Here is a 25,418-nt window from a genome sequence, read left to right as displayed (position 1 = left end):
GTTTCTGTAGTGTAGTGGTTATCACGTTCGCCTCACACGCGAAAGGTCCCCGGTTCGAGACCGGGCAGAAACACTTGGCAGCAGCAGCTTTTGTGTTTGCTCCCTAAAACCTCAGTCTCTCTCAATGCACACTTAGACAGAAATGACCTTTAAAAACTTGTGACCTGTGTAAAACGTGCTTTACTATTGCAGGACGCTAAAAAGTTATCTGCATCCCTCGGTGGTCGTGCATGTGCATTGTTTCTTGTTCTGTTTTTTTTTTTTTTTCTTGGCCATGTTATATTGTGGGGCCTTTAAAGCTGTGACTTTGATAGGAACATTGCAAGCGGCAAAATCAACAAGTGCAGACTGAAGAGTCCGACCTGCACACTGTTTTGGCTGTCAGGATGGCCAAGTGGTCTAAGGCGCCAGACTCAAGAGAGCTTGATCTTCAGTGAAGCTGAGCCTTCTGGTCTCTTCATGGAGGCGTGGGTTCAAATCCCACTTCTAACAGGTGTATTTTCTTCCCTTAAATCTTGCTCTGCTTGCAGAGCCAGCTCCTCACACCACTATCTTTGGAAGCTGCTGTGGCATGTGAGGAGAAATCCACCAACCCATCGGCTGGACCCTCAATCAAAATTCTGTGTATTACTGGAAGGGGCGTCTCAGGCACACCTTCTGATAGAGCTGCACTTTATGACAGTAACTACCATGCTGGTTTCTACTTAAGCAGTTGATTCTATCGTTTGAAGTGAGGCTCTCCTGCCACCTTTTGGGCAAAGAAGACACTGCCCCTGCAACAACACAGGCAGACAAGCTCAAACTAGGTTTCTTGGTTAGGTGGGCGGAGCATATTGGCAATGGTGCCTCCTCGTGACTTGCAATTTACATGAAGAAGACAGAGAGGCAGCTGGGAGTAGGCAGTACCCATGAACCCCTGAACACTGTCTTGCGACTAGCACACAATTCTGAAATGAGGCGGGGGAAAGGAGGTGATTTCCCCATCAAGGGCCATTCCGGGAAATCAGCCACCCTGCGTCTCCCAGGTGAGTGTTTCAGGCCTATGAGCCACTAATATAAATCTCGCCTGATCGAGCGCTGATCGAGCAAGTGTGCTTGAATCCAAGAGGCATGCTCCTCTGGCTCAAGAGCTAGCAGGCCCTTCAGTGCTTCTGGTTGGGAAGTCTAAGGTGCAAGGGTCCATGACTTGCAGCGCGTTACATCTACCAGAAAGGGTCTGCTTTTCACATCAGTGCCCTAGTTCAGCTCACTGGCACAGGGCATTTTGACTATCTCTTGCCTTGCTAGAGACAAACAAAAAATCCTTGACAGAAAACATCAATTGCTATGGCACGCTTAGAGAGAGAGAGCCTCCAAATGGCCCTGCTTTTCGGAAAGACGCTTCAGAAGATGTTTCAAATGACTATGCAGCAGCAGTCTAGTTGGTATAGGGGTATGATTCTCGCTTCGGGTGTGAGAGGACCTCGGTTCAAATCCCAGACAAACCCCTACCTTTATAGGTTCAGTCTGTGTTTTAAACAGGAGTATTTCTGCTTTTCACTCTTGTAAGATGTCATGTTGCAATGCAATACATGCTTTATACTGGCGTCGAGACGGTTCAGCATCATGAAGGTATGCGAGATTTCTTTGCAACTGCTTTTCTGTGCTGGAGCAGCAGTGCTCGTAGGAACATTAAATGCACAGTGCTTCTCCATGGTAATTTCGGGTCCAGTTCTGAAATCTCCTCTTGGAATGAAAGTGATCCCAGTTCCTTTCTTCCAAGGGAAGAGATCGTGTTCCGGAAGGCTCAGCTTTGAGCGTCATGAACATTGGCCCTCATCCTTGCATCCCAGTCCAATGCATAGCCACATAAAGCAAGCAGGTGTGTCTGTTTCCATAGTGTGGTGGTTCCAGTACAATGCATAGCCACATGAAGCAAACCGGCAAGTGTGTCTGTTTGTGTAGTGTAGTGGTTATCATGCGCACCTCACATGCGAAAGGTCCCTGGTTCGAGTCGCTGGGCTTTTTCACAGTATTTGCATTTCCTGCCTTACCTGACAGGCAAGCTGAGATAAAAGAGACTGTGTCTATCCCTCACCATCGTGAGGTACTACGCTCCTGGGGCATCTGTCACAGCTCACCAAGAGGAGTTGCGCCAGCTTACGGCAGTCAGTTGCTCACTGTTTGACCTTTGCAATGAAGCCTGAGCCTACAGCATTCAAGCCAGCCAAGGAAGGAAGGTACGAGAGCGAAAATAGCTTTCCTGCCCTCACCAAGAACACACACCTTGAGCAAATAAAGTGCCAGACTTACAAGGCCCTATCGCCACCGGAGCATCACTTTTAGTGACGCCCCGGTGGCACTATGCACTGCGCGGTATTTACAAGATGGCGTTCAGCCACTTTTTGTGGCTTAACACCACCTTGTAAATACGGCCCCTTAGCACGCAGCGCGTTCCCTGGAAGGGGCGTGCAATGGGTGTTGTTGGGAGTGTGCCACAGCAACACCATAGCATTTTGATGCTGCTCCAGATTTAGGAGTTGGCGTAAATCTGCGTCAGCACCAAAATCCAACGCCATCCCAGGGGTGTCGTTAGAGTGGCGCACTGAGGAGAAATGTTTTCATTTCTCCTTGTTTTTGCTCTTTCTATGTGTGATGCATTCTGCAGCACACATAGAAGTAAGAGCAAATCACCATTGAAGATTTTTTTTTTGGGCAGGAAGGTGTCCCTTCCTGCACAAAAACAATTTCCCCCTCAACGCAGTCATCCTTGTACCATGGTGCAAGAACGGCTGCGTTGGCGCTCAGCAGCTAATTTAGAGCTGGCGCAGGGGGAAGCACAGGGGTGCGCTGTATTCTACTAAATACGGCGCTTCCCTGCATTTTGAAAATGACGGCGCGTGGGGCTTGCAAATTTGGCACAGCGTCGCGCTTAGTCATTTTCTTGTAAATCTGGGCCAAAATGTCTAAAGGATAGAGGCTTTTTATGTCATGTTCGATGAAGACCATGCAAATGACTCTAGTCGTACTGCAGAAGAGAGCACCATGTGCAGTTTCTTGCTTTGGGATGTAGTCTCCCACTCTCTGTCACCAACCCTCCGAGCAGGGTCGGAGCCGTTGCATTTCTGTGCCCAGGCTCGTTGGTCTAGGGGTATGATTCTTGCTTAGGGTGCGAGAGGTCCCGGGTTCAAATCCCAGACGAGCCCATTTTAGCGGAAAACAATCAAATCCTGCTCAAAATACAAAACCCCTCAACATTTCTCATTCCACTCGAAGCATTGTTGCGCAAAACATATTTTTTGCCTCAGGCGAAAAATGGATTACAATGCCTTGGCTTCCTTCCTGCTTGCTCTCAGTGCGCCCTGTGTGATGATTTCACAGGCTCTCCTTCCTGGCATTTAGGCATCAGATATTTGTCTGTCTCTGCCCGCAGCTGTGGGATTTTTCAGGACGTCTGAGTGTATGCATGCTGGCTGACACCGCTGCAATTTTCACACTTACCCCTCGCATTCCGAGCAACTGCTGATAAAGTATAGAAGAAATCGTGCAAACATATGAGGGGAACTGTGCTCCTTCAGTCAAACCAGCAAGCTTGTTTCTGTAGTGTAGTGGTTATCACGTTCGCCTCACACGCGAAAGGTCCCCGGTTCGAGACCGGGCAGAAACACTTGGCAGCAGCAGCTTTTGTGTTTGCTCCCTAAAACCTCAGTCTCTCTCAATGCACACTTAGACAGAAATGACCTTTAAAAACTTGTGACCTGTGTAAAACGTGCTTTACTATTGCAGGACGCTAAAAAGTTATCTGCATCCCTCGGTGGTCGTGCATGTGCATTGTTTCTTGTTCTGTTTTTTTTTTTTTTTCTTGGCCATGTTATATTGTGGGGCCTTTAAAGCTGTGACTTTGATAGGAACATTGCAAGCGGCAAAATCAACAAGTGCAGACTGAAGAGTCCGACCTGCACACTGTTTTGGCTGTCAGGATGGCCGAGTGGTCTAAGGCGCCAGACTCAAGAGAGCTTGATCTTCAGTGAAGCTGAGCCTTCTGGTCTCTTCATGGAGGCGTGGGTTCAAATCCCAATTCTAACAGGTGTATTTTCTTCCCTTAAATCTTGCTCTGCTTGCAGAGCCAGCTCCTCACACCACTATCTTTGGAAGCTGCTGTGGCATGTGAGGAGAAATCCACCAACCCATCGGCTGGGCCCTCAATCAAAATTCTGTGTATTACTGGAAGGGGCGTCTCAGGCACACCTTCTGATAGAGCTGCACTTTATGACAGTAACTACCATGCTGGTTTCTACTTAAGCAGTTGATTCTATCGTTTGAAGTGAGGCTCTCCTGCCACCTTTTGGGCAAAGAAGACACTGCCCCTGCAACAACACAGGCAGACAAGCTCAAACTAGGTTTCTTGGTTAGGTGGGCGGAGCATATTGGCAATGGTGCCTCCTCGTGACTTGCAATTTACATGAAGAAGACAGAGAGGCAGCTGGGAGTAGGCAGTACCCATGAACCCCTGAACACTGTCTTGCGACTAGCACACAATTCTGAAATGAGGCGGGGGAAAGGAGGTGATTTCCCCATCAAGGGCCATTCCGGGAAATCAGCCACCCTGCGTCTCCCAGGTGAGTGTTTCAGGCCTATGAGCCACTAATATAAATCTCGCCTGATCGAGCCTGATCGAGCAAGTGTGCTTGAATCCAAGAGGCATGCTCCTCTGGCTCAAGAGCTAGCAGGCCCTTCAGTGCTTCTGGTTGGGAAGTCTAAGGTGCAAGGGTCCATGACTTGCAGCGGGTTACAACTACCAGAAAGGGTCTGCTTTTCACATCAGTGCCCTAGTTCAGCTCACTGGCACAGGGCATTTTGACTACCTCTTGCCTTGCTAGAGACAAACAAAAAATCCTTGACAGAAAACATCAATTGCTATGGCACGCTTAGAGAGAGAGAGCCTCCAAATGGCCCTGCTTTTCGGAAAGACGCTTCAGAAGATGTTTCAAATGACTATGCAGCGGCAGTCTAGTTGGTATAGGGGTATGATTCTCGCTTCGGGTGTGAGAGGACCTCGGTTCAAATCCCAGACAAACCCCTACCTTTATAGGTTCAGTCTGTGTTTTAGACAGGAGTATTTCTGCTTTTCACTCTTGTAAGATGTCATGTTGCAATGCAATACATGCTTTATACTGGCGTCGAGACGGTTCAGCATCATGAAGGTATGCGAGATTTCTTTGCAACTGCTTTTCTGTGCTGGAGCAGCAGTGCTCGTAGGAACATTAAATGCACAGTGCTTCTCCATGGTAATTTCGGGTCCAGTTCTGAAATCTCCTCTTGGAATGAAAGTGATCCCAGTTCCTTTCTTCCAAGGGAAGAGATCGTGTTCCGGAAGGCTCAGCTTTGAGCGTCATGAACATTGGCCCTCATCCTTGCATCCCAGTCCAATGCATAGCCACATAAAGCAAGCAGGTGTGTCTGTTTCCATAGTGTGGTGGTTCCAGTACAATGCATAGCCACATGAAGCAAGCCGGCAAGTGTGTCTGTTTGTGTAGTGTAGTGGTTATCATGCGCACCTCACATGCGAAAGGTCCCTGGTTCGAGTCGCTGGGCTTTTTCACAGTATTTGCATTTCCTGCCTCACCTGACAGGCAAGCTGAGATAAAAGAGACTGTGTCTATCCCTCGCCATCGTGAGGTACTACGCTCCTGGGGCATCTGTCACAGCTCACCAAGAGGAGTTGCGCCAGCTTACGGCAGTCAGTTGCTCACTGTTTGACCTTTGCAATGAAGCCTGAGCCTACAGCATTCAAGCCAGCCAAGGAAGGAAGGTACAAGAGCGAAAATAGCTTTCCTGCCCTCACCAAGAACACACACCTTGAGCAAATAAAGTGCCAGACTTTCAAGGCCCTATCGCCACCGGAGCATCACTTTTAGTGACGCCCCGGTGGCACTATGCACTGCGCGGTATTTACAAGATGGCGTTCAGCCACTTTTTGTGGCTTAACACCACCTTGTAAATACGGCCCCTTAGCACGCAGCGCGTTCCCTGGAAGGGGCGTGCAATGGGTGTAGTTGGGAGTGTGCCACAGCAACACCATAGCATTTTGATGCTGCTCCAGATTTAGGAGTTGGCGTAAATCTGCGTCAGCACCAAAATCCAACGCCATCCCAGGGGTGTCGTTAGAGTGGCGCACTGAGGAGAAATGTTTTCATTTCTCCTTGTTTTTGCTCTTTCTATGTGTGATGCATTCTGCAGCACACATAGAAGTAAGAGCAAATCACCATTGAAGATTTTTTTTTTGGGCAGGAAGGTGTCCCTTCCTGCACAAAAACAATTTCCCCCTCAACGCAGTCATCCTTGTACCATGGTGCAAGAACGGCTGCGTTGGCGCTCAGCAGCTAATTTAGAGCTGGCGCAGGGGGAAGCACAGGGGTGCGCTGTATTCTACTAAATACGGCGCTTCCCTGCATTTTGAAAATGACGGCGCGTGGGGCTTGCAAATTTGGCACAGCGTCGCGCTTAGTCATTTTCTTGTAAATCTGGGCCAAAATGTCTAAAGGATAGAGGCTTTTTATGTCATGTTCGATGAAGACCATGCAAATGACTCTAGTCGTACTGCAGAAGAGAGCACCATGTGCAGTTTCTTGCTTTGGGATGTAGTCTCCCACTCTCTGTCACCAACTCTCCGAGCAGGGTCGGAGCTGTTGCATTTCTGTGCCCAGGCTCGTTGGTCTAGGGGTATGATTCTCGATTAGGGTGCGAGAGGTCCCAGGTTCAAATCCCGGACGAGCCCATTTTAGCGGAAAACAATCAAATCCTGCTCAAAATACACAACCCCTCAACATTTCTCATTCCACTCGAAGCATTGTTGCGCAAAACATATTTTTTGCCTCAGGCGAAAAATGGATTACAATGCCTTGGCTTCCTTCCTGCTTGCTCTCAGTGCGCCCTGTGTGATGATTTCACAGGCTCTCCTTCCTGGCATTTAGGCATCAGATATTTGTCTGTCTCTGCCCGCAGCTGTGGGATTTTTCAGGACGTCTGAGTGTATGCATGCTGGCTGACACCGCTGCAATTTTCACACTTACCCCTCGCATTCCGAGCAACTGCTGATAAAGTATAGAGGAAATCGTGCAGACATATGAGGGGAACTGTGCTCCTTCAGTCAAACCAGCAAGCTTGTTTCTGTAGTGTAGTGGTTATCACGTTCGCCTCACACGCGAAAGGTTCCCGGTTCGAGACCGGGCAGAAACACTTGGCAGCAGCAGCTTTTGTGTTTGCTCCCTAAAACCTCAGTCTCTCTCAATGCACACTTAGACAGAAATGACCTTTAAAAACTTGTGACCTGTGTAAAACGTGCTTTACTATTGCAGGACGCTAAAAAGTTATCTGCATCCCTCGGTGGTCGTGCATGTGCATTGTTTCTTGTTCTGTTTTTTTTTTTTTTTCTTGGCCATGTTATATTGTGGGGCCTTTAAAGCTGTGACTTTGATAGGAACATTGCAAGCGGCAAAATCAACAAGTGCAGACTGAAGAGTCCGACCTGCACATTGTTTTGGCTGTCAGGATGGCCGAGTGGTCTAAGGCGCCAGACTCAAGAGAGCTTGATCTTCAGTGAAGCTGAGCCTTCTGGTCTCTTCATGGAGGCGTGGGTTCAAATCCCACTTCTAACAGGTGTATTTTCTTCCCTTAAATCTTGCTCTGCTTGCAGAGCCAGCTCCTCACACCACTATCTTTGGAAGCTGCTGTGGCATGTGAGGAGAAATCCACCAACCCATCGGCTGGGCCCTCAATCAAAATTCTATGTATTACTGGAAGGGGCGTCTCAGGCACACCTTCTGATAGAGCTGCACTTTATGACAGTAACTACCATGCTGGTTTCTACTTAAGCAGTTGATTCTATCGTTTGAAGTGAGGCTCTCCTGCCACCTTTTGGGCAAAGAAGACACTGCCCCTGCAACAACACAGGCAGACAAGCTCAAACTAGCTTTCTTGGTTAGGTGGGCGGAGCATATTGGCAATGGTGCCTCCTCGTGACTTGCAATTTACATGAAGAAGACAGAGAGGCAGCTGGGAGTAGGCAGTACCCATGAACCCCTGAACACTGTCTTGCGACTAGCACACAATTCTGAAATGAGGCGGGGGAAAGGAGGTGATTTCCCCATCAAGGGCCATTCCGGGAAATCAGCCACCCTGCGTCTCCCAGGTGAGTGTTTCAGGCCTATGAGCCACTAATATAAATCTCGCCTGATCGAGCCTGATCGAGCAAGTGTGCTTGAATCCAAGAGGCATGCTCCTCTGGCTCAAGAGCTAGCAGGCCCTTCAGTGCTTCTGGTTGGGAAGTCTAAGGTGCAAGGGTCCATGACTTGCAGCGGGTTACAACTACCAGAAAGGGTCTGCTTTTCACATCAGTGCCCTAGTTCAGCTCACTGGCACAGGGCATTTTGACTACCTCTTGCCTTGCTAGAGACAAACAAAAAATCCTTGACAGAAAACATCAATTGCTATGGCACGCTTAGAGAGAGAGAGCCTCCAAATGGCCCTGCTTTTCGGAAAGACGCTTCAGAAGATGTTTCAAATGACTATGCAGCGGCAGTCTAGTTGGTATAGGGGTATGATTCTCGCTTCGGGTGTGAGAGGACCTCGGTTCAAATCCCAGACAAACCCCTACCTTTATAGGTTCAGTCTGTGTTTTAGACAGGAGTATTTCTGCTTTTCACTCTTGTAAGATGTCATGTTGCAATGCAATACATGCTTTATACTGGCGTCGAGACGGTTCAGCATCATGAAGGTATGCGAGATTTCTTTGCAACTGCTTTTCTGTGCTGGAGCAGCAGTGCTCGTAGGAACATTAAATGCACAGTGCTTCTCCATGGTAATTTCGGGTCCAGTTCTGAAATCTCCTCTTGGAATGAAAGTGATCCCAGTTCCTTTCTTCCAAGGGAAGAGATCGTGTTCCGGAAGGCTCAGCTTTGAGCGTCATGAACATTGGCCCTCATCCTTGCATCCCAGTCCAATGCATAGCCACATAAAGCAAGCAGGTGTGTCTGTTTCCATAGTGTGGTGGTTCCAGTACAATGCATAGCCACATGAAGCAAGCCGGCAAGTGTGTCTGTTTGTCTAGTGTAGTGGTTATCATGCGCACCTCACATGCGAAAGGTCCCTGGTTCGAGTCGCTGGGCTTTTTCACAGTATTTGCATTTCCTGCCTCACCTGACAGGCAAGCTGAGATAAAAGAGACTGTGTCTATCCCTCGCCATCGTGAGGTACTACGCTCCTGGGGCATCTGTCACAGCTCACCAAGAGGAGTTGCGCCAGCTTACGGCAGTCAGTTGCTCACTGTTTGACCTTTGCAATGAAGCCTGAGCCTACAGCATTCAAGCCAGCCAAGGAAGGAAGGTACAAGAGCGAAAATAGCTTTCCTGCCCTCACCAAGAACACACACCTTGAGCAAATAAAGTGCCAGACTTTCAAGGCCCTATCGCCACCGGAGCATCACTTTTAGTGACGCCCCGGTGGCACTATGCACTGCGCGGTATTTACAAGATGGCGTTCAGCCACTTTTTGTGGCTTAACACCACCTTGTAAATACGGCCCCTTAGCACGCAGCGCGTTCCCTGGAAGGGGCGTGCAATGGGTGTAGTTGGGAGTGTGCCACAGCAACACCATAGCATTTTGATGCTGCTCCAGATTTAGGAGTTGGCGTAAATCTGCGTCAGCACCAAAATCCAACGCCATCCCAGGGGTGTCGTTAGAGTGGCGCACTGAGGAGAAATGTTTTCATTTCTCCTTGTTTTTGCTCTTTCTATGTGTGATGCATTCTGCAGCACACATAGAAGTAAGAGCAAATCACCATTGAAGATTTTTTTTTTGGGCAGGAAGGTGTCCCTTCCTGCACAAAAACAATTTCCCCCTCAACGCAGTCATCCTTGTACCATGGTGCAAGAACGGCTGCGTTGGCGCTCAGCAGCTAATTTAGAGCTGGCGCAGGGGGAAGCACAGGGGTGCGCTGTATTCTACTAAATACGGCGCTTCCCTGCATTTTGAAAATGACGGCGCGTGGGGCTTGCAAATTTGGCACAGCGTCGCGCTTAGTCATTTTCTTGTAAATCTGGGCCAAAATGTCTAAAGGATAGAGGCTTTTTATGTCATGTTCGATGAAGACCATGCAAATGACTCTAGTCGTACTGCAGAAGAGAGCACCATGTGCAGTTTCTTGCTTTGGGATGTAGTCTCCCACTCTCTGTCACCAACTCTCCGAGCAGGGTCGGAGCTGTTGCATTTCTGTGCCCAGGCTCGTTGGTCTAGGGGTATGATTCTCGATTAGGGTGCGAGAGGTCCCAGGTTCAAATCCCGGACGAGCCCATTTTAGCGGAAAACAATCAAATCCTGCTCAAAATACACAACCCCTCAACATTTCTCATTCCACTCGAAGCATTGTTGCGCAAAACATATTTTTTGCCTCAGGCGAAAAATGGATTACAATGCCTTGGCTTCCTTCCTGCTTGCTCTCAGTGCGCCCTGTGTGATGATTTCACAGGCTCTCCTTCCTGGCATTTAGGCATCAGATATTTGTCTGTCTCTGCCCGCAGCTGTGGGATTTTTCAGGACGTCTGAGTGTATGCATGCTGGCTGACACCGCTGCAATTTTCACACTTACCCCTCGCATTCCGAGCAACTGCTGATAAAGTATAGAGGAAATCGTGCAGACATATGAGGGGAACTGTGCTCCTTCAGTCAAACCAGCAAGCTTGTTTCTGTAGTGTAGTGGTTATCACGTTCGCCTCACACGCGAAAGGTTCCCGGTTCGAGACCGGGCAGAAACACTTGGCAGCAGCAGCTTTTGTGTTTGCTCCCTAAAACCTCAGTCTCTCTCAATGCACACTTAGACAGAAATGACCTTTAAAAACTTGTGACCTGTGTAAAACGTGCTTTACTATTGCAGGACGCTAAAAAGTTATCTGCATCCCTCGGTGGTCGTGCATGTGCATTGTTTCTTGTTCTGTTTTTTTTTTTTTTTCTTGGCCATGTTATATTGTGGGGCCTTTAAAGCTGTGACTTTGATAGGAACATTGCAAGCGGCAAAATCAACAAGTGCAGACTGAAGAGTCCGACCTGCACATTGTTTTGGCTGTCAGGATGGCCGAGTGGTCTAAGGCGCCAGACTCAAGAGAGCTTGATCTTCAGTGAAGCTGAGCCTTCTGGTCTCTTCATGGAGGCGTGGGTTCAAATCCCACTTCTAACAGGTGTATTTTCTTCCCTTAAATCTTGCTCTGCTTGCAGAGCCAGCTCCTCACACCACTATCTTTGGAAGCTGCTGTGGCATGTGAGGAGAAATCCACCAACCCATCGGCTGGGCCCTCAATCAAAATTCTATGTATTACTGGAAGGGGCGTCTCAGGCACACCTTCTGATAGAGCTGCACTTTATGACAGTAACTACCATGCTGGTTTCTACTTAAGCAGTTGATTCTATCGTTTGAAGTGAGGCTCTCCTGCCACCTTTTGGGCAAAGAAGACACTGCCCCTGCAACAACACAGGCAGACAAGCTCAAACTAGCTTTCTTGGTTAGGTGGGCGGAGCATATTGGCAATGGTGCCTCCTCGTGACTTGCAATTTACATGAAGAAGACAGAGAGGCAGCTGGGAGTAGGCAGTACCCATGAACCCCTGAACACTGTCTTGCGACTAGCACACAATTCTGAAATGAGGCGGGGGAAAGGAGGTGATTTCCCCATCAAGGGCCATTCCGGGAAATCAGCCACCCTGCGTCTCCCAGGTGAGTGTTTCAGGCCTATGAGCCACTAATATAAATCTCGCCTGATCGAGCCTGATCGAGCAAGTGTGCTTGAATCCAAGAGGCATGCTCCTCTGGCTCAAGAGCTAGCAGGCCCTTCAGTGCTTCTGGTTGGGAAGTCTAAGGTGCAAGGGTCCATGACTTGCAGCGGGTTACAACTACCAGAAAGGGTCTGCTTTTCACATCAGTGCCCTAGTTCAGCTCACTGGCACAGGGCATTTTGACTACCTCTTGCCTTGCTAGAGACAAACAAAAAATCCTTGACAGAAAACATCAATTGCTATGGCACGCTTAGAGAGAGAGAGCCTCCAAATGGCCCTGCTTTTCGGAAAGACGCTTCAGAAGATGTTTCAAATGACTATGCAGCGGCAGTCTAGTTGGTATAGGGGTATGATTCTCGCTTCGGGTGTGAGAGGACCTCGGTTCAAATCCCAGACAAACCCCTACCTTTATAGGTTCAGTCTGTGTTTTAAACAGGAGTATTTCTGCTTTTCACTCTTGTAAGATGTCATGTTGCAATGCAATACATGCTTTATACTGGCGTCGAGACGGTTCAGCATCATGAAGGTATGCGAGATTTCTTTGCAACTGCTTTTCTGTGCTGGAGCAGCAGTGCTCGTAGGAACATTAAATGCACAGTGCTTCTCCATGGTAATTTCGGGTCCAGTTCTGAAATCTCCTCTTGGAATGAAAGTGATCCCAGTTCCTTTCTTCCAAGGGAAGAGATCGTGTTCCGGAAGGCTCAGCTTTGAGCGTCATGAACATTGGCCCTCATCCTTGCATCCCAGTCCAATGCATAGCCACATAAAGCAAGCAGGTGTGTCTGTTTCCATAGTGTGGTGGTTCCAGTACAATGCATAGCCACATGAAGCAAGCCGGCAAGTGTGTCTGTTTGTGTAGTGTAGTGGTTATCATGCGCACCTCACATGCGAAAGGTCCCTGGTTCGAGTCGCTGGGCTTTTTCACAGTATTTGCATTTCCTGCCTCACCTGACAGGCAAGCTGAGATAAAAGAGACTGTGTCTATCCCTCACCATCGTGAGGTACTACGCTCCTGGGGCATCTGTCACAGCTCACCAAGAGGAGTTGCGCCAGCTTACGGCAGTCAGTTGCTCACTGTTTGACCTTTGCAATGAAGCCTGAGCCTACAGCATTCAAGCCAGCCAAGGAAGGAAGGTACGAGAGCGAAAATAGCTTTCCTGCCCTCACCAAGAACACACACCTTGAGCAAATAAAGTGCCAGACTTACAAGGCCCTATCGCCACCGGAGCATCACTTTTAGTGACGCCCCGGTGGCACTATGCACTGCGCGGTATTTACAAGATGGCGTTCAGCCACTTTTTGTGGCTTAACACCACCTTGTAAATACGGCCCCTTAGCACGCAGCGCGTTCCCTGGAAGGGGCGTGCAATGGGTGTTGTTGGGAGTGTGCCACAGCAACACCATAGCATTTTGATGCTGCTCCAGATTTAGGAGTTGGCGTAAATCTGCGTCAGCACCAAAATCCAATGCCATCCCAGGGGTGTCGTTAGAGTGGCGCACTGAGGAGAAATGTTTTCATTTCTCCTTGTTTTTGCTCTTTCTATGTGTGATGCATTCTGCAGCACACATAGAAGTAAGAGCAAATCACCATTGAAGATTTTTTTTTTGGGCAGGAAGGTGTCCCTTCCTGCACAAAAACAATTTCCCCCTCAACGCAGTCATCCTTGTACCATGGTGCAAGAACGGCTGCGTTGGCGCTCAGCAGCTAATTTAGAGCTGGCGCAGGGGGAAGCACAGGGGTGCGCTGTATTCTACTAAATACGGCGCTTCCCTGCATTTTGAAAATGACGGCGCGTGGGGCTTGCAAATTTGGCACAGCGTCGCGCTTAGTCATTTTCTTGTAAATCTGGGCCAAAATGTCTAAAGGATAGAGGCTTTTTATGTCATGTTCGATGAAGACCATGCAAATGACTCTAGTCGTACTGCAGAAGAGAGCACCATGTGCAGTTTCTTGCTTTGGGATGTAGTCTCCCACTCTCTGTCACCAACCCTCCGAGCAGGGTCGGAGCTGTTGCATTTCTGTGCCCAGGCTCGTTGGTCTAGGGGTATGATTCTCGATTAGGGTGCGAGAGGTCTCAGGTTCAAATCCCGGACGAGCCCATTTTAGCGGAAAACAATCAAATCCTGCTCAAAATACACAACCCCTCAACATTTCTCATTCCACTCGAAGCATTGTTGCGCAAAACATATTTTTTGCCTCAGGCGAAAAATGGATTACAATGCCTTGGCTTCCTTCCTGCTTGCTCTCAGTGCGCCCTGTGTGATGATTTCACAGGCTCTCCTTCCTGGCATTTAGGCATCAGATATTTGTCTGTCTCTGCCCGCAGCTGTGGGATTTTTCAGGACGTCTGAGTGTATGCATGCTGGCTGACACCGCTGCAATTTTCACACTTACCCCTCGCATTCCGAGCAACTGCTGATAAAGTATAGAGGAAATCGTGCAGACATATGAGGGGAACTGTGCTCCTTCAGTCAAACCAGCAAGCTTGTTTCTGTAGTGTAGTGGTTATCACGTTTGCCTCACACGCGAAAGGTCCCCGGTTCGAGACCGGGCAGAAACACTTGGCAGCAGCAGCTTTTGTGTTTGCTCCCTAAAACCTCAGTCTCTCTCAATGCACACTTAGACAGAAATGACCTTTAAAAACTTGTGACCTGTGTAAAACGTGCTTTACTATTGCAGGACGCTAAAAAGTTATCTGCATCCCTCGGTGGTCGTGCATGTGCATTGTTTCTTGTTCTGTTTTTTTTTTTTTTTCTTGGCCATGTTATATTGTGGGGCCTTTAAAGCTGTGACTTTGATAGGAACATTGCAAGCGGCAAAATCAACAAGTGCAGACTGAAGAGTCCGACCTCCACACTGTTTTGGCTGTCAGGATGGCCAAGTGGTCTAAGGCGCCAGACTCAAGAGAGCTTGATCTTCAGTGAAGCTGAGCCTTCTGGTCTCTTCATGGAGGCGTGGGTTCAAATCCCACTTCTAACAGGTGTATTTTCTTCCCTTAAATCTTGCTCTGCTTGCAGAGCCAGCTCCTCACACCACTATCTTTGGAAGCTGCTGTGGCATGTGAGGAGAAATCCACCAACCCATCAGCTGGACCCTCAATCAAAATTCTGTGTATTACTGGAAGGGGCGTCTCAGGCACACCTTCTGATAGAGCTGCACTTTATGACAGTAACTACCATGCTGGTTTCTACTTAAGCAGTTGATTCTATCGTTTGAAGTGAGGCTCTCCTGCCACCTTTTGGGCAAAGAAGACACTGCCCCTGCAACAACACAGGCAGACAAGCTCAAACTAGGTTTCTTGGTTAGGTGGGCGGAGCATATTGGCAATGGTGCCTCCTCGTGACTTGCAATTTACATGAAGAAGACAGAGAGGCAGCTGGGAGTAGGCAGTACCCATGAACCCCTGAACACTGTCTTGCGACTAGCACACAATTCTGAAATGAGGCGGGGGAAAGGAGGTGATTTCCCCATCAAGGGCCATTCCGGGAAATCAGCCACCCTGCGTCTCCCAGGTGAGTGTTTCAGGCCTATGAGCCACTAATATAAATCTCGCCTGATCGAGCGCTGATCGAGCAAGTGTGCTTGAATCCAAGAGGCATGCTCCTCTGGCTCAAGAGCTAGCAGGCCCTTCAGTGCTTCTGGTTGGGAAGTCTAAGGTGCAAGGGTCCATGACTTGCAGCGCGTTACATCTACCAGAAAGGGTCTGCTTTTCACATCAGTGCCCTAGTTCAGCTCACTGGCACAGGGCATTTTGACTACCTCTTGCCTTGCTAGAGACAAACAAAAAATCCTTGACAGAAAACATCAATTGCTATGGCACGCTTAGAGAGAGAGAGCCTCCAAATGGCCCTGCTTTTCGGAAAGACGCTTCAGAAGATGTTTCAAATGACTATGCAGCAGCAGTCTAGTTGGTATAGGGGTATGATTCTCGCTTCGGGTGTGAGAGGACCTCGGTTCAAATCCCAGACAAACCCCTACCTTTATAGGTTCAGTCTGTGTTTTAAACAGGAGTATTTCTGCTTTTCACTCTTGTAAGATGTCATGTTGCAATGCAATACATGCTTTATACTGGCGTCGAGACGGTTCAGCATCATGAAGGTATGCGAGATTTCTTTGCAACTGCTTTTCTGTGCTGGAGCAGCAGTGCTCGTAGGAACATTAAATGCACAGTGCTTCTCCATGGTAATTTCGGGTCCAGTTCTGAAATCTCCTCTTGGAATGAAAGTGATCCCCGTTCCTTTCTTCCAAGGGAAGAGATCGTGTTCCGGAAGGCTCAGCTTTGAGCGTCATGAACATTGGCCCTCATCCTTGCATCCCAGTCCAATGCATAGCCACATAAAGCAAGCAGGTGTGTCTGTTTCCATAGTGTGGTGGTTCCAGTACAATGCATAGCCACATGAAGCAAACCGGCAAGTGTGTCTGTTTGTGTAGTGTAGTGGTTATCATGCGCACCTCACATGCGAAAGGTCCCTGGTTCGAGTCGCTGGGCTTTTTCACAGTATTTGCATTTCCTGCCTTACCTGACAGGCAAGCTGAGATAAAAGAGACTGTGTCTATCCCTCACCATCGTGAGGTACTACGCTCCTGGGGCATCTGTCACAGCTCACCAAGAGGAGTTGCGCCAGCTTACGGCAGTCAGTTGCTCACTGTTTGACCTTTGCAATGAAGCCTGAGCCTACAGCATTCAAGCCAGCCAAGGAAGGAAGGTACGAGAGCGAAAATAGCTTTCCTGCCCTCACCAAGAACACACACCTTGAGCAAATAAAGTGCCAGACTTACAAGGCCCTATCGCCACCGGAGCATCACTTTTAGTGACGCCCCGGTGGCACTATGCACTGCGCGGTATTTACAAGATGGCGTTCAGCCACTTTTTGTGGCTTAACACCACCTTGTAAATACGGCCCCTTAGCACGCAGCGCGTTCCCTGGAAGGGGCGTGCAATGGGTGTTGTTGGGAGTGTGCCACAGCAACACCATAGCATTTTGATGCTGCTCCAGATTTAGGAGTTGGCGTAAATCTGCGTCAGCACCAAAATCCAACGCCATCCCAGGGGTGTCGTTAGAGTGGCGCACTGAGGAGAAATGTTTTCATTTCTCCTTGTTTTTGCTCTTTCTATGTGTGATGCATTCTGCAGCACACATAGAAGTAAGAGCAAATCACCATTGAAGATTTTTTTTTTGGGCAGGAAGGTGTCCCTTCCTGCACAAAAACAATTTCCCCCTCAACGCAGTCATCCTTGTACCATGGTGCAAGAACGGCTGCGTTGGCGCTCAGCAGCTAATTTAGAGCTGGCGCAGGGGGAAGCACAGGGGTGCGCTGTATTCTACTAAATACGGCGCTTCCCTGCATTTTGAAAATGACGGCGCGTGGGGCTTGCAAATTTGGCACAGCGTCGCGCTTAGTCATTTTCTTGTAAATCTGGGCCAAAATGTCTAAAGGATAGAGGCTTTTTATGTCATGTTCGATGAAGACCATGCAAATGACTCTAGTCGTACTGCAGAAGAGAGCACCATGTGCAGTTTCTTGCTTTGGGATGTAGTCTCCCACTCTCTGTCACCAACCCTCCGAGCAGGGTCGGAGCTGTTGCATTTCTGTGCCCAGGCTCGTTGGTCTAGGGGTATGATCCTTGCTTAGGGTGCGAGAGGTCCCGGGTTCAAATCCCAGACGAGCCCACTTTAGCGGAAAACAATCAAATCCTGCTCAAAATACAAAACCCCTCAACATTTCTCATTCCACTCGAAGCATTGTTGCGCAAAACATATTTTTTGCCTCAGGCGAAAAATGGATTACAATGCCTTGGCTTCCTTCCTGCTTGCTCTCAGTGCGCCCTGTGTGATGATTTCACAGGCTCTCCTTCCTGGCATTTAGGCATCAGATATTTGTCTGTCTCTGCCCGCAGCTGTGGGATTTTTCAGGACGTCTGAGTGTATGCATGCTGGCTGACACCGCTGCAATTTTCACACTTACCCCTCGCATTCCGAGCAACTGCTGATAAAGTATAGAGGAAATCGTGCAAACATATGAGGGGAACTGTGCTCCTTCAGTCAAACCAGCAAGCTTGTTTCTGTAGTGTAGTGGTTATCACGTTCGCCTCACACGCGAAACGTCCCCGGTTCGAGACCGGGCAGAAACACTTGGCAGCAGCAGCTTTTGTGTTTGCTCCCTAAAACCTCAGTCTCTCTCAATGCACACTTAGACAGAAATGACCTTTAAAAACTTGTGACCTGTGTAAAACGTGCTTTACTATTGCAGGACGCTAAAAAGTTATCTGCATCCCTCGGTGGTCGTGCATGTGCATTGTTTCTTGTTCTGTTTTTTTTTTTTTTTCTTGGCCATGTTATATTGTGGGGCCTTTAAAGCTGTGACTTTGATAGGAACATTGCAAGCGGCAAAATCAACAAGTGCAGACTGAAGAGTCCGACCTGCACACTGTTTTGGCTGTCAGGATGGCCGAGTGGTCTAAGGCGCCAGACTCAAGAGAGCTTGATCTTCAGTGAAGCTGAGCCTTCTGGTCTCTTCATGGAGGCGTGGGTTCAAATCCCAATTCTAACAGGTGTATTTTCTTCCCTTAAATCTTGCTCTGCTTGCAGAGCTAGCTCCTCACACCACTATCTTTGGAAGCTGCTGTGGCATGTGAGGAGAAATCCACCAACCCATCGGCTGGGCCCTCAATCAAAATTCTGTGTATTACTGGAAGGGGCGTCTCAGGCACACCTTCTGATAGAGCTGCACTTTATGACAGTAACTACCATGCTGGTTTCTACTTAAGCAGTTGATTCTATCGTTTGAAGTGAGGCTCTCCTGCCACCTTTTGGGCAAAGAAGACACTGCCCCTGCAACAACACAGGCAGACAAGCTCAAACTAGGTTTCTTGGTTAGGTGGGCGGAGCATATTGGCAATGGTGCCTCCTCGTGACTTGCAATTTACATGAAGAAGACAGAGAGGCAGCTGGGAGTAGGCAGTACCCATGAACCCCTGAACACTGTCTTGCGACTAGCACACAATTCTGAAATGAGGCGGGGGAAAGGAGGTGATTTCCCCATCAAGGGCCATTCCGGGAAATCAGCCACCCTGCGTCTCCCAGGTGAGTGTTTCAGGCCTATGAGCCACTAATATAAATCTCGCCTGATCGAGCCTAATCGAGCGCTGATCGAGCAAGTGTGCTTGAATCCAAGAGGCATGCTCCTCTGGCTCAAGAGCTAGCAGGCCCTTCAGTGCTTCTGGTTGGGAAGTCTAAGGTGCAAGGGTCCATGACTTGCAGCGGGTTACAACTACCAGAAAGGGTCTGCTTTTCACATCAGTGCTCTAGTTCAGCTCACTGGCACAGGGCATTTTGACTACCTCTTGCCTTGCTAGAGACAAACAAAAAATCCTTGACAGAAAACATCAATTGCTATGGCACGCTTAGAGAGAGAGAGCCTCCAAATGGCCCTGCTTTTCGGAAAGACGCTTCAGAAGATGTTTCAAATGACTATGCAGCGGCAGTCTAGTTGGTATAGGGGTATGATTCTCGCTTCGGGTGTGAGAGGACCTCGGTTCAAATCCCAGACAAACCCCTACCTTTATAGGTTCAGTCTGTGTTTTAAACAGGAGTATTTCTGCTTTTCACTCTTGTAAGATGTCATGTTGCAATGCAATACATGCTTTATACTGGCGTCGAGACGGTTCAGCATCATGAAGGTATGCGAGATTTCTTTGCAACTGCTTTTCTGTGCTGGAGCAGCAGTGCTCGTAGGAACATTAAATGCACAGTGCTTCTCCATGGTAATTTCGGGTCCAGTTCTGAAATCTCCTCTTGGAATGAAAGTGATCCCAGTTCCTTTCTTCCAAGGGAAGAGATCGTGTTCCGGAAGGCTCAGCTTTGAGCGTCATGAACATTGGCCCTCATCCTTGCATCCCAGTCCAATGCATAGCCACATAAAGCAAGCAGGTGTGTCTGTTTCCATAGTGTGGTGGTTCCAGTACAATGCATAGCCACATGAAGCAAGCCGGCAAGTGTGTCTGTTTGTGTAGTGTAGTGGTTATCATGCGCACCTCACATGCGAAAGGTCCCTGGTTCGAGTCGCTGGGCTTTTTCACAGTATTTGCATTTCCTGCCTCACCTGACAGGCAAGCTGAGATAAAAGAGACTGTGTCTATCCCTCACCATCGTGAGGTACTACGCTCCTGGGGCATCTGTCACAGCTCACCAAGAGGAGTTGCGCCAGCTTACGGCAGTCAGTTGCTCACTGTTTGACCTTTGCAATGAAGCCTGAGCCTACAGCATTCAAGCCAGCCAAGGAAGGAAGGTACGAGAGCGAAAATAGCTTTCCTGCCCTCACCAAGAACACACACCTTGAGCAAATAAAGTGCCAGACTTACAAGGCCCTATCGCCACCGGAGCATCACTTTTAGTGACGCCCCGGTGGCACTATGCACTGCGCGGTATTTACAAGATGGCGTTCAGCCACTTTTTGTGGCTTAACACCACCTTGTAAATACGGCCCCTTAGCACGCAGCGCGTTCCCTGGAAGGGGCGTGCAATGGGTGTTGTTGGGAGTGTGCCACAGCAACACCATAGCATTTTGATGCTGCTCCAGATTTAGGAGTTGGCGTAAATCTGCGTCAGCACCAAAATCCAACGCCATCCCAGGGGTGTCGTTAGAGTGGCGCACTGAGGAGAAATGTTTTCATTTCTCCTTGTTTTTGCTCTTTCTATGTGTGATGCATTCTGCAGCACACATAGAAGTAAGAGCAAATCACCATTGAAGATTTTTTTTTTGGGCAGGAAGGTGTCCCTTCCTGCACAAAAACAATTTCCCCCTCAACGCAGTCATCCTTGTACCATGGTGCAAGAACGGCTGCGTTGGCGCTCAGCAGCTAATTTAGAGCTGGCGCAGGGGGAAGCACAGGGGTGCGCTGTATTCTACTAAATACGGCGCTTCCCTGCATTTTGAAAATGACGGCGCGTGGGGCTTGCAAATTTGGCACAGCGTCGCGCTTAGTCATTTTCTTGTAAATCTGGGCCAAAATGTCTAAAGGATAGAGGCTTTTTATGTCATGTTCGATGAAGACCATGCAAATGACTCTAGTCGTACTGCAGAAGAGAGCACCATGTGCAGTTTCTTGCTTTGGGATGTAGTCTCCCACTCTCTGTCACCAACCCTCCGAGCAGGGTCGGAGCTGTTGCATTTCTGTGCCCAGGCTCGTTGGTCTAGGGGTATGATTCTCGATTAGGGTGCGAGAGGTCTCAGGTTCAAATCCCGGACGAGCCCATTTTAGCGGAAAACAATCAAATCCTGCTCAAAATACACAACCCCTCAACATTTCTCATTCCACTCGAAGCATTGTTGCGCAAAACATATTTTTTGCCTCAGGCGAAAAATGGATTACAATGCCTTGGCTTCCTTCCTGCTTGCTCTCAGTGCGCCCTGTGTGATGATTTCACAGGCTCTCCTTCCTGGCATTTAGGCATCAGATATTTGTCTGTCTCTGCCCGCAGCTGTGGGATTTTTCAGGACGTCTGAGTGTATGCATGCTGGCTGACACCGCTGCAATTTTCACACTTACCCCTCGCATTCCGAGCAACTGCTGATAAAGTATAGAGGAAATCGTGCAGACATATGAGGGGAACTGTGCTCCTTCAGTCAAACCAGCAAGCTTGTTTCTGTAGTGTAGTGGTTATCACGTTCGCCTCACACGCGAAAGGTCCCCGGTTCGAGACCGGGCAGAAACACTTGGCAGCAGCAGCTTTTGTGTTTGCTCCCTAAAACCTCAGTCTCTCTCAATGCACACTTAGACAGAAATGACCTTTAAAAACTTGTGACCTGTGTAAAACGTGCTTTACTATTGCAGGACGCTAAAAAGTTATCTGCATCCCTCGGTGGTCGTGCATGTGCATTGTTTCTTGTTCTGTTTTTTTTTTTTTTTCTTGGCCATGTTATATTGTGGGGCCTTTAAAGCTGTGACTTTGATAGGAACATTGCAAGCGGCAAAATCAACAAGTGCAGACTGAAGAGTCCGACCTGCACACTGTTTTGGCTGTCAGGATGGCCAAGTGGTCTAAGGCGCCAGACTCAAGAGAGCTTGATCTTCAGTGAAGCTGAGCCTTCTGGTCTCTTCATGGAGGCGTGGGTTCAAATCCCACTTCTGACAGGTGTATTTTCTTCCCTTAAATCTTGCTCTGCTTGCAGAGCCAGCTCCTCACACCACTATCTTTGGAAGCTGCTGTGGCATCTGAGGAGAAATCCACCAACCCATCGGCTGGACCCTCAATCAAAATTCTGTGTATTACTGGAAGGGGCGTCTCAGGCACACCTTCTGATAGAGCTGCACTTTATGACAGTAACTACCATGCTGGTTTCTACTTAAGCAGTTGATTCTATCGTTTGAAGTGAGGCTCTCCTGCCACCTTTTGGGCAAAGAAGACACTGCCCCTGCAACAACACAGGCAGACAAGCTCAAACTAGGTTTCTTGGTTAGGTGGGCGGAGCATATTGGCAATGGTGCCTCCTCGTGACTTGCAATTTACATGAAGAAGACAGAGAGGCAGCTGGGAGTAGGCAGTACCCATGAACCCCTGAACACTGTCTTGCGACTAGCACACAATTCTGAAATGAGGCGGGGGAAAGGAGGTGATTTCCCCATCAAGGGCCATTCCGGGAAATCAGCCACCCTGCGTCTCCCAGGTGAGTGTTTCAGGCCTATGAGCCACTAATATAAATCTCGCCTGATCGAGCGCTGATCGAGCAAGTGTGCTTGAATCCAAGAGGCATGCTCCTCTGGCTCAAGAGCTAGCAGGCCCTTCAGTGCTTCTGGTTGGGAAGTCTAAGGTGCAAGGGTCCATGACTTGCAGCGGGTTACATCTACCAGAAAGGGTCTGCTTTTCACATCAGTGCCCTAGTTCAGCTCACTGGCACAGGGCATTTTGACTACCTCTTGCCTTGCTAGAGACAAACAAAAAATCCTTGACAGAAAACATCAATTGCTATGGCACGCTTAGAGAGAGAGAGCCTCCAAATGGCCCTGCTTTTCGGAAAGACGCTTCAGAAGATGTTTCAAATGACTATGCAGCAGCAGTCTAGTTGGTATAGGGGTATGATTCTCGCTTTGGGTGTGAGAGGACCTCGGTTCAAATCCCAGACAAACCCCTACCTTTATAGGTTCAGTCTGTGTTTTAAACAGGAGTATTTCTGCTTTTCACTCTTGTAAGATGTCATGTTGCAATGCAATACATGCTTTATACTGGCGTCGAGACGGTTCAGCATCATGAAGGTATGCGAGATTTCTTTGCAACTGCTTTTCTGTGCTGGAGCAGCAGTGCTCGTAGGAACATTAAATGCACAATGCTTCTCCATGGTAATTTCGGGTCCAGTTCTGAAATCTCCTCTTGGAATGAAAGTGATCCCAGTTCCTTTCTTCCAAGGGAAGAGATCGTGTTCCGGAAGGCTCAGCTTTGAGCGTCATGAACATTGGCCCTCATCCTTGCATCCCAGTCCAATGCATAGCCACATAAAGCAAGCAGGTGTGTCTGTTTCCATAGTGTGGTGGTTCCAGTACAATGCATAGCCACATGAAGCAAACCGGCAAGTGTGTCTGTTTGTGTAGTGTAGTGGTTATCATGCGCACCTCACATGCGAAAGGTCCCTGGTTCGAGTCGCTGGGCTTTTTCACAGTATTTGCATTTCCTGCCTCACCTGACAGGCAAGCTGAGATAAAAGAGACTGTGTCTATCCCTCACCATCGTGAGGTACTACGCTCCTGGGGCATCTGTCACAGCTCACCAAGAGGAGTTGCGCCAGCTTACGGCAGTCAGTTGCTCACTGTTTGACCTTTGCAATGAAGCCTGAGCCTACAGCATTCAAGCCAGCCAAGGAAGGAAGGTACGAGAGCGAAAATAGCTTTCCTGCCCTCACCAAGAACACACACCTTGAGCAAATAAAGTGCCAGACTTACAAGGCCCTATCGCCACCGGAGCATTACTTTTAGTGACGCCCCGGTGGCACTATGCACTGCGCGGTATTTACAAGATGGGGTTCAGCCACTTTTTGTGGCTTAACACCACCTTGTAAATACGGCCCCTTAGCACGCAGCGCGTTCCCTGGAAGGGGCGTGCAATGGGTGTTGTTGGGAGTGTGCCACAGCAACACCATAGCATTTTGATGCTGCTCCAGATTTAGGAGTTGGCGTAAATCTGCGTCAGCACCAAAATCCAACGCCATCCCAGGGGTGTCGTTAGAGTGGCGCACTGAGGAGAAATGTTTTCATTTCTCCTTGTTTTTGCTCTTTCTATGTGTGATGCATTCTGCAGCACACATAGAAGTAAGAGCAAATCACCATTGAAGATTTTTTTTTTGGGCAGGAAGGTGTCCCTTCCTGCACAAAAACAATTTCCCCCTCAACGCAGTCATCCTTGTACCATGGTGCAAGAACGGCTGCGTTGGCGCTCTGCAGCTAATTTAGAGCTGGCGCAGGGGGAAGCACAGGGGTGCGCTGTATTCTACTAAATACGGCGCTTCCCTGCATTTTGAAAATGACGGCGCGTGGGGCTTGCAAATTTGGCACAGCGTCGCGCTTAGTCATTTTCTTGTAAATCTGGGCCAAAATGTCTAAAGGATAGAGGCTTTTTATGTCATGTTCGATGAAGACCATGCAAATGACTCTAGTCGTACTGCAGAAGAGAGCACCATGTGCAGTTTCTTGCTTTGGGATGTAGTCTCCCACTCTCTGTCACCAACCCTCCGAGCAGGGTCGGAGCTGTTGCATTTCTGTGCCCAGGCTCGTTGGTCTAGGGGTATGATTCTCGATTAGGGTGCGAGAGGTCCCAGATTCAAATCACGGACGAGCCCATTTTAGCGGAAAACAATCAAATCCTGCTCAAAATACACAACCCCTCAACATTTCTCATTCCACTCGAAGCATTGTTGCGCAAAACATATTTTTTGCCTCAGGCGAAAAATGGATTACAATGCCTTGGCTTCCTTCCTGCTTGCTCTCAGTGCGCCCTGTGTGATGATTTCACAGGCTCTCCTTCCTGGCATTTAGGCATCAGATATTTGTCTGTCTCTGCCCGCAGCTGTGGGATTTTTCAGGACGTCTGAGTGTATGCATGCTGGCTGACACCGCTGCAATTTTCACACTTACCCCTCGCATTCCGAGCAACTGCTGATAAAGTATAGAGGAAATCGTGCAGACATATGAGGGGAACTGTGCTCCTTCAGTCAAACCAGCAAGCTTGTTTCTGTAGTGTAGTGGTTATCACGTTCGCCTCACATGCGAAAGGTTCCCGGTTCGAGACCGGGCAGAAACACTTGGCAGCAGCAGCTTTTGTGTTTGCTCCCTAAAACCTCAGTCTCTCTCAATGCACACTTAGACAGAAATGACCTTTAAAAACTTGTGACCTGTGTAAAACGTGCTTTACTATTGCAGGACGCTAAAAAGTTATCTGCATCCCTCGGTGGTCGTGCATGTGCATTGTTTCTTGTTCTGTTTTTTTTTTTTTTTCTTGGCCATGTTATATTGTGGGGCCTTTAAAGCTGTGACTTTGATAGGAACATTGCAAGCGGCAAAATCAACAAGTGCAGACTGAAGAGTCCGACCTGCACACTGTTTTGGCTGTCAGGATGGCCGAGTGGTC

The 25,418-nt window shown here is 48.6% G+C and overlaps 8 non-coding genes across 8 annotated transcripts; all 8 read left to right on the top strand.

Moving 5' to 3' along the window:
* Nucleotides 1–73, top strand: TRNAV-CAC (transfer RNA valine (anticodon CAC)). The gene has a single exon. It is a non-coding gene; the product is annotated as a tRNA-Val (tRNA).
* A 3,500-nt stretch (nt 74–3,573) lies between these two features.
* Nucleotides 3,574–3,646, top strand: TRNAV-CAC (transfer RNA valine (anticodon CAC)). Its single transcript has one exon. It is a non-coding gene; the product is annotated as a tRNA-Val (tRNA).
* A 3,499-nt stretch (nt 3,647–7,145) lies between these two features.
* On the top strand, nt 7,146–7,218 carry TRNAV-CAC (transfer RNA valine (anticodon CAC)). The gene has a single exon. It is a non-coding gene; the product is annotated as a tRNA-Val (tRNA).
* A 3,499-nt stretch (nt 7,219–10,717) lies between these two features.
* On the top strand, nt 10,718–10,790 carry TRNAV-CAC (transfer RNA valine (anticodon CAC)). Its single transcript has one exon. It is a non-coding gene; the product is annotated as a tRNA-Val (tRNA).
* Nucleotides 10,791–14,289: 3,499 nt separating this feature from the next.
* On the top strand, nt 14,290–14,362 carry TRNAV-CAC (transfer RNA valine (anticodon CAC)). Its single transcript has one exon. It is a non-coding gene; the product is annotated as a tRNA-Val (tRNA).
* A 3,500-nt stretch (nt 14,363–17,862) lies between these two features.
* On the top strand, nt 17,863–17,935 carry TRNAV-CAC (transfer RNA valine (anticodon CAC)). The gene has a single exon. It is a non-coding gene; the product is annotated as a tRNA-Val (tRNA).
* Nucleotides 17,936–21,445: 3,510 nt separating this feature from the next.
* TRNAV-CAC (transfer RNA valine (anticodon CAC)) lies at nt 21,446–21,518 on the top strand. Its single transcript has one exon. It is a non-coding gene; the product is annotated as a tRNA-Val (tRNA).
* Nucleotides 21,519–25,018: 3,500 nt separating this feature from the next.
* On the top strand, nt 25,019–25,091 carry TRNAV-CAC (transfer RNA valine (anticodon CAC)). Its single transcript has one exon. It is a non-coding gene; the product is annotated as a tRNA-Val (tRNA).
* The last annotated feature ends 327 nt before the right edge of the window (nt 25,092–25,418 follow it).

This window comes from Pleurodeles waltl, unplaced genomic scaffold (assembly GCF_031143425.1).
Source record: "Pleurodeles waltl isolate 20211129_DDA unplaced genomic scaffold, aPleWal1.hap1.20221129 scaffold_72, whole genome shotgun sequence".
In the NCBI taxonomy this organism is placed as follows: domain Eukaryota; kingdom Metazoa; phylum Chordata; class Amphibia; order Caudata; family Salamandridae; genus Pleurodeles; species Pleurodeles waltl.
The sequence above is the reverse complement of the archived record's forward strand: the minus strand, read 5'-3'. Positions and strand labels throughout refer to the sequence as shown.